Below are 7,541 nucleotides of genomic sequence, written 5' to 3'. Positions count from 1 at the left end.
AAACTGCTGCAAACACTGCAAAATAGCAGTTTTCATAAAACGTGTTATTTAGAGGCTAAAACGAACGTTTTGCACAATTTTGCACTGGCACTGTGCAAACACTGCAAAATAGCAGTTTTCATAAAACGTGTTATTTAGAGGCTAAAACGAACGTTTTGCACAATTTTGCACTGGCACTGTAATTTTAACTTTTTTAAAAATTGGTCATGATAAACGTTTTTGCTGTTTTTACTGGAAAACTGCTGCAAACACTGCAAAATAGCAGTTTTCATAAAACGTGTTATTTAGAGGCTAAAAAGAACGTTTTGCACAATTTTGCACTGGCACTGTAATTTTAACTTTTTTAAAAATTGGTCATGATAAACGTTTTTGCTGTTTTTACTGGAAAACTGCTGCAAACACTGCAAAATAGCAGTTTTCATAAAACGTGTTATTTAGAGGCTAAAACGAACGTTTTGCACAATTTTGCACTGGCACTGTAATTTTAACTTTTTTAAAAATTGGTCATGATAAACGTTTTTGCTGTTTTTACTGGAAAACTGCTGCAAACACTGCAAAATAGCAGTTTTCATAAAACGTGTTATTTAGATGCTAAAACGAACGTTTAACACAATTTTGCACTGGCACTCTAATTTTAACTATTTACTGAAAAACTGCTGCAAACACTACAAAATAGCAGTTTTCATGAAACGTGTTTTTTAGAGCGTAAAACAAACGTTTTGGACAATTTTTCACTGGCACTGTAAATTTAACTTTTTACTGAAAAACTGGTGCAAACACTACAAAATAGCAGTTTTCATAAAACGTGTTATTTAGAGGCTAAAACGAACGTTTTGCACAATTTTGCACTGGCACTGTAATTTTAACTTTTTTAAAAATTGGTCATGATAAACGTTTTTGCTGTTTTTACTGGAAAACTGCTGCAAACACTGCAAAATAGCAGTTTTCGTAAAACGTGTTATTTAGAGGCTAAAACGAACGTTTTGCACAATTTTGCACTGGCACTGTAATTTTAACTTTTTTTAAAAATTGGTCATGATAAACGTTTTTGCTGTTTTTACTGGAAAACTGCTGCAAACACTGCAAAATAGCAGTTTTCATAAAACGTGTTATTTAGAGGCTAAAACGAACGTTTTGCACAATTTTGCACTGGCACTGTAATTTTAACTTTTTTTAAAAATTGGTCATGATAAACGTTTTTGCTGTTTTTACTGGAAAACTGCTGCAAACACTGCAAAATAGCAGTTTTCATAAAACGTGTTATTTAGAGGCTAAAACGAACGTTTTGCACAATTTTGCACTGGCACTGTAATTTTAACTTTTTTAAAAATTGGTCATGATAAACGTTTTTGCTGTTTTTACTGGAAAACTGCTGCAAACACTGCAAAATAGCAGTTTTCATAAAACGTGTTATTTAGAGGCTAAAACGAACGTTTTGCACAATTTTGCACTGGCACTGTAATTTTAACTTTTTTAAAAATTGGTCATGATAAACGTTTTTGCTGTTTTTACTGGAAAACTGCTGCAAACACTGCAAAATAGCAGTTTTCATAAAACGTGTTATTTAGAGGCTAAAACGAACGTTTTGCACAATTTTGCACTGGCACTGTAATTTTAACTTTTTTAAAAATTGGTCATGATAAACGTTTTTGCTGTTTTTACTGGAAAACTGCTGCAAACACTGCAAAATAGCAGTTTTCATAAAACGTGTTATTTAGAGGCTAAAACGAACGTTTTGCACAATTTTGCACTGGCACTGTAATTTTAACTTTTTTTAAAAATTGGTCATGATAAACGTTTTTGCTGTTTTTACTGGAAAACTGCTGCAAACACTGCAAAATAGCAGTTTTCATAAAACGTGTTATTTAGAGGCTAAAACGAACGTTTTGCACAATTTTGCACTGGCACTGTAATTTTAACTTTTTTAAAAATTGGTCATGATAAACGTTTTTGCTGTTTTTACTGGAAAACTGCTGCAAACACTGCAAAATAGCAGTTTTCATAAAACGTGTTATTTAGAGGCTAAAACGAACGTTTTGCACAATTTTGCACTGGCACTGTAATTTTAACTTTTTTAAAAATTGGTCATGATAAACGTTTTTGCTGTTTTTACTGGAAAACTGCTGCAAACACTGCAAAATAGCAGTTTTCATAAAACGTGTTATTTAGAGGCTAAAACGAACGTTTTGCACAATTTTGCACTGGCACTGTAATTTTAACTTTTCACTGGAAAACTGCTGCAAACACTGCAAAATAGCAGTTTTCATAAAACGTGTTATTTAGAGGCTAAAACGAACGTTTTGCACAATTTTGCACTGGCACTGTAATTTTAACTTTTTTAAAAATTGGTCATGATAAACGTTTTTGCTGTTTTTACTGGAAAACTGCTGCAAACACTGCAAAATAGCAGTTTTCATAAAACGTGTTATTTAGAGGCTAAAACGAACGTTTTGCACAATTTTGCACTGGCACTGTAATTTTAACTTTTTTTAAAAATTGGTCATGATAAACGTTTTTGCTGTTTTTACTGGAAAACTGCTGCAAACACTGCAAAATAGCAGTTTTCATAAAACGTGTTATTTAGAGGCTAAAACGAACGTTTTGCACAATTTTGCACTGGCACTGTAATTTTAACTTTTTTAAAAATTGGTCATGATAAACGTTTTTGCTGTTTTTACTGGAAAACTGCTGCAAACACTGCAAAATAGCAGTTTTCATAAAACGTGTTATTTAGAGGCTAAAACGAACGTTTTGCACAATTTTGCACTGGCACTGTAATTTTAACTTTTTTAAAAATTGGTCATGATAAACGTTTTTGCTGTTTTTACTGGAAAACTGCTGCAAACACTGCAAAATAGCAGTTTTCATAAAACGTGTTATTTAGAGGCTAAAACGAACGTTTTGCACAATTTTGCACTGGCACTGTAATTTTAACTTTTTTAAAAATTGGTCATGATAAACGTTTTTGCTGTTTTTACTGGAAAACTGCTGCAAACACTGCAAAATAGCAGTTTTCATAAAACGTGTTATTTAGAGGCTAAAACGAACGTTTTGCACAATTTTGCACTGGCACTGTAATTTTAACTTTTTTAAAAATTGGTCATGATAAACGTTTTTGCTGTTTTTACTGGAAAACTGCTGCAAACACTGCAAAATAGCAGTTTTCATAAAACGTGTTATTTAGAGGCTAAAACGAACGTTTTGCACAATTTTGCACTGGCACTGTAATTTTAACTTTTTTAAAAATTGGTCATGATAAACGTTTTTGCTGTTTTTACTGGAAAACTGCTGCAAACACTGCAAAATAGCAGTTTTCATAAAACGTGTTATTTAGAGGCTAAAACGAACGTTTTGCACAATTTTGCACTGGCACTGTAATTTTAACTTTTTTAAAAATTGGTCATGATAAACGTTTTTGCTGTTTTTACTGGAAAACTGCTGCAAACACTGCAAAATAGCAGTTTTCATAAAACGTGTTATTTAGAGGCTAAAACGAACGTTTTGCACAATTTTGCACTGGCACTGTAATTTTAACTTTTTTAAAAATTGGTCATGATAAACGTTTTTGCTGTTTTTACTGGAAAACTGCTGCAAACACTGCAAAATAGCAGTTTTCATAAAACGTGTTATTTAGAGGCTAAAACGAACGTTTTGCACAATTTTGCACTGGCACTGTAATTTTAACTTTTTTAAAAATTGGTCATGATAAACGTTTTTGCTGTTTTTACTGGAAAACTGCTGCAAACACTGCAAAATAGCAGTTTTCATAAAACGTGTTATTTAGAGGCTAAAACGAACGTTTTGCACAATTTTGCACTGGCACTGTAATTTTAACTTTTTTAAAAATTGGTCATGATAAACGTTTTTGCTGTTTTTACTGGAAAACTGCTGCAAACACTGCAAAATAGCAGTTTTCATAAAACGTGTTATTTAGAGGCTAAAACGAACGTTTTGCACAATTTTGCACTGGCACTGTAATTTTAACTTTTTTAAAAATTGGTCATGATAAACGTTTTTGCTGTTTTTACTGGAAAACTGCTGCAAACACTGCAAAATAGCAGTTTTCATAAAACGTGTTATTTAGAGGCTAAAACGAACGTTTTGCACAATTTTGCACTGGCACTGTAATTTTAACTTTTTTAAAAATTGGTCATGATAAACGTTTTTGCTGTTTTTACTGGAAAACTGCTGCAAACACTGCAAAATAGCAGTTTTCATAAAACGTGTTATTTAGAGGCTAAAACGAACGTTTTGCACAATTTTGCACTGGCACTGTAATTTTAACTTTTTAAAAATTGGTCATGATAAACGTTTTTGCTGTTTTTACTGGAAAACTGCTGCAAACACTGCAAAATAGCAGTTTTCATAAAACGTGTTATTTAGAGGCTAAAACGAACGTTTTGCACAATTTTGCACTGGCACTGTAATTTTAACTTTTTTAAAAATTGGTCATGATAAACGTTTTTGCTGTTTTTACTGGAAAACTGCTGCAAACACTGCAAAATAGCAGTTTTCATAAAACGTGTTATTTAGAGGCTAAAACGAACGTTTTGCACAATTTTGCACTGGCACTGTAATTTTAACTTTTTTAAAAATTGGTCATGATAAACGTTTTTGCTGTTTTTACTGGAAAACTGCTGCAAACACTGCAAAATAGCAGTTTTCATAAAACGTGTTATTTAGAGGCTAAAACGAACGTTTTGCACAATTTTGCACTGGCACTGTAATTTTAACTTTTTTAAAAATTGGTCATGATAAACGTTTTTGCTGTTTTTACTGGAAAACTGCTGCAAACACTGCAAAATAGCAGTTTTCATAAAACGTGTTATTTAGAGGCTAAAACGAACGTTTTGCACAATTTTGCACTGGCACTGTAATTTTAACTTTTTTAAAAATTGGTCATGATAAACGTTTTTGCTGTTTTTACTGGAAAACTGCTGCAAACACTGCAAAATAGCAGTTTTCATAAAACGTGTTATTTAGAGGCTAAAACGAACGTTTTGCACAATTTTGCACTGGCACTGTAATTTTAACTTTTTTAAAATTGGTCATGATAAACGTTTTTGCTGTTTTTACTGGAAAACTGCTGCAAACACTGCAAAATAGCAGTTTTCATAAAACGTGTTATTTAGAGGCTAAAACGAACGTTTTGCACAATTTTGCACTGGCACTGTAATTTTAACTTTTTTAAAAATTGGTCATGATAAACGTTTTTGCTGTTTTTACTGGAAAACTGCTGCAAACACTGCAAAATAGCAGTTTTCATAAAACGTGTTATTTAGAGGCTAAAACGAACGTTTTGCACAATTTTGCACTGGCACTGTAATTTTAACTTTTTTAAAAATTGGTCATGATAAACGTTTTTGCTGTTTTTACTGGAAAACTGCTGCAAACACTGCAAAATAGCAGTTTTCATAAAACGTGTTATTTAGAGGCTAAAACGAACGTTTTGCACAATTTTGCACTGGCACTGTAATTTTAACTTTTTTAAAAATTGGTCATGATAAACGTTTTTGCTGTTTTTACTGGAAAACTGCTGCAAACACTGCAAAATAGCAGTTTTCATAAAACGTGTTATTTAGAGGCTAAAACGAACGTTTTGCACAATTTGCACTGGCACTGTTTTTACTGGAAAACTGCTGCAAACACTGCAAAATAGCAGTTTTCATAAAACGTGTTATTTAGAGGCTAAAACGAACGTTTTGCACAATTTTGCACTGGCACTGTAATTTTAACTTTTTTAAAAATTGGTCATGATAAACGTTTTTGCTGTTTTTACTGGAAAACTGCTGCAAACACTGCAAAATAGCAGTTTTCATAAAACGTGTTATTTAGAGGCTAAAACGAACGTTTTGCACAATTTTGCACTGGCACTGTAATTTTAACTTTTTTAAAAATTGGTCATGATAAACGTTTTTGCTGTTTTTACTGGAAAACTGCTGCAAACACTGCAAAATAGCAGTTTTCATAAAACGTGTTATTTAGAGGCTAAAACGAACGTTTTGCACAATTTTGCACTGGCACTGTAATTTTAACTTTTTTAAAAATTGGTCATGATAAACGTTTTTGCTGTTTTTACTGGAAAACTGCTGCAAACACTGCAAAATAGCAGTTTTCATAAAACGTGTTATTTAGAGGCTAAAACGAACGTTTTGCACAATTTTGCACTGGCACTGTAATTTTAACTTTTTTAAAATTGGTCATGATAAACGTTTTTGCTGTTTTTACTGGAAAACTGCTGCAAACACTGCAAAATAGCAGTTTTCATAAAACGTGTTATTTAGAGGCTAAAACGAACGTTTTGCACAATTTTGCACTGGCACTGTAATTTTAACTTTTTTAAAAATTGGTCATGATAAACGTTTTTGCTGTTTTTACTGGAAAACTGCTGCAAACACTGCAAAATAGCAGTTTTCATAAAACGTGTTATTTAGAGGCTAAAACGAACGTTTTGCACAATTTTGCACTGGCACTGTAATTTTAACTTTTTTAAAAATTGGTCATGATAAACGTTTTTGCTGTTTTTACTGGAAAACTGCTGCAAACACTGCAAAATAGCAGTTTTCATAAAACGTGTTATTTAGAGGCTAAAACGAACGTTTTGCACAATTTTGCACTGGCACTGTAATTTTAACTTTTTTAAAAATGGTCATGATAAACGTTTTTGCTGTTTTTACTGGAAAACTGCTGCAAACACTGCAAAATAGCAGTTTTCATAAAACGTGTTATTTAGAGGCTAAAACGAACGTTTTGCACAATTTTGCACTGGCACTGTAATTTTAACTTTTTTAAAATTGGTCATGATAAACGTTTTTGCTGTTTTTACTGGAAAACTGCTGCAAACACTGCAAAATAGCAGTTTTCATAAAACGTGTTATTTAGAGGCTAAAACGAACGTTTTGCACAATTTTGCACTGGCACTGTAATTTTAACTTTTTTAAAAATTGGTCATGATAAACGTTTTTGCTGTTTTTACTGGAAAACTGCTGCAAACACTGCAAAATAGCAGTTTTCATAAAACGTGTTATTTAGAGGCTAAAACGAACGTTTTGCACAATTTTGCACTGGCACTGTAATTTTAACTTTTTTAAAAATTGGTCATGATAAACGTTTTTGCTGTTTTTACTGGAAAACTGCTGCAAACACTGCAAAATAGCAGTTTTCATAAAACGTGTTATTTAGAGGCTAAAACGAACGTTTTGCACAATTTTGCACTGGCACTGTAATTTTAACTTTTACTGGAAAACTGCTGCAAACAGTTCAAAATAGCAGTTTTCATGAAACGTGTTTTTTAGAGCGTAAAACAAACGTTTTGGACAATTTTGCACTGCCACTGTAAATTTAACATTTTACTGAAAAACTGGTGCAAACACTATAAAATAGCAGTTTTGATAAAACCCGTTACTTAAAGGCCAAAATGAACGTTTTGCACAATTTTGCACTGGCACTGTAATTTTAACTTTTTTAAAATTGGTCATGATAAAAGTTTTTGCTGTTTTTACTGGAAAACTGCTGCAAACACTGCAAAATAGCAGTTTTCA

This window comes from Montipora capricornis, chromosome 11, assembly GCF_036669925.1.
Source record: "Montipora capricornis isolate CH-2021 chromosome 11, ASM3666992v2, whole genome shotgun sequence".
NCBI lineage: Eukaryota > Metazoa > Cnidaria > Anthozoa > Scleractinia > Acroporidae > Montipora > Montipora capricornis.
Note: the sequence above shows the minus strand (reverse complement) of the source record.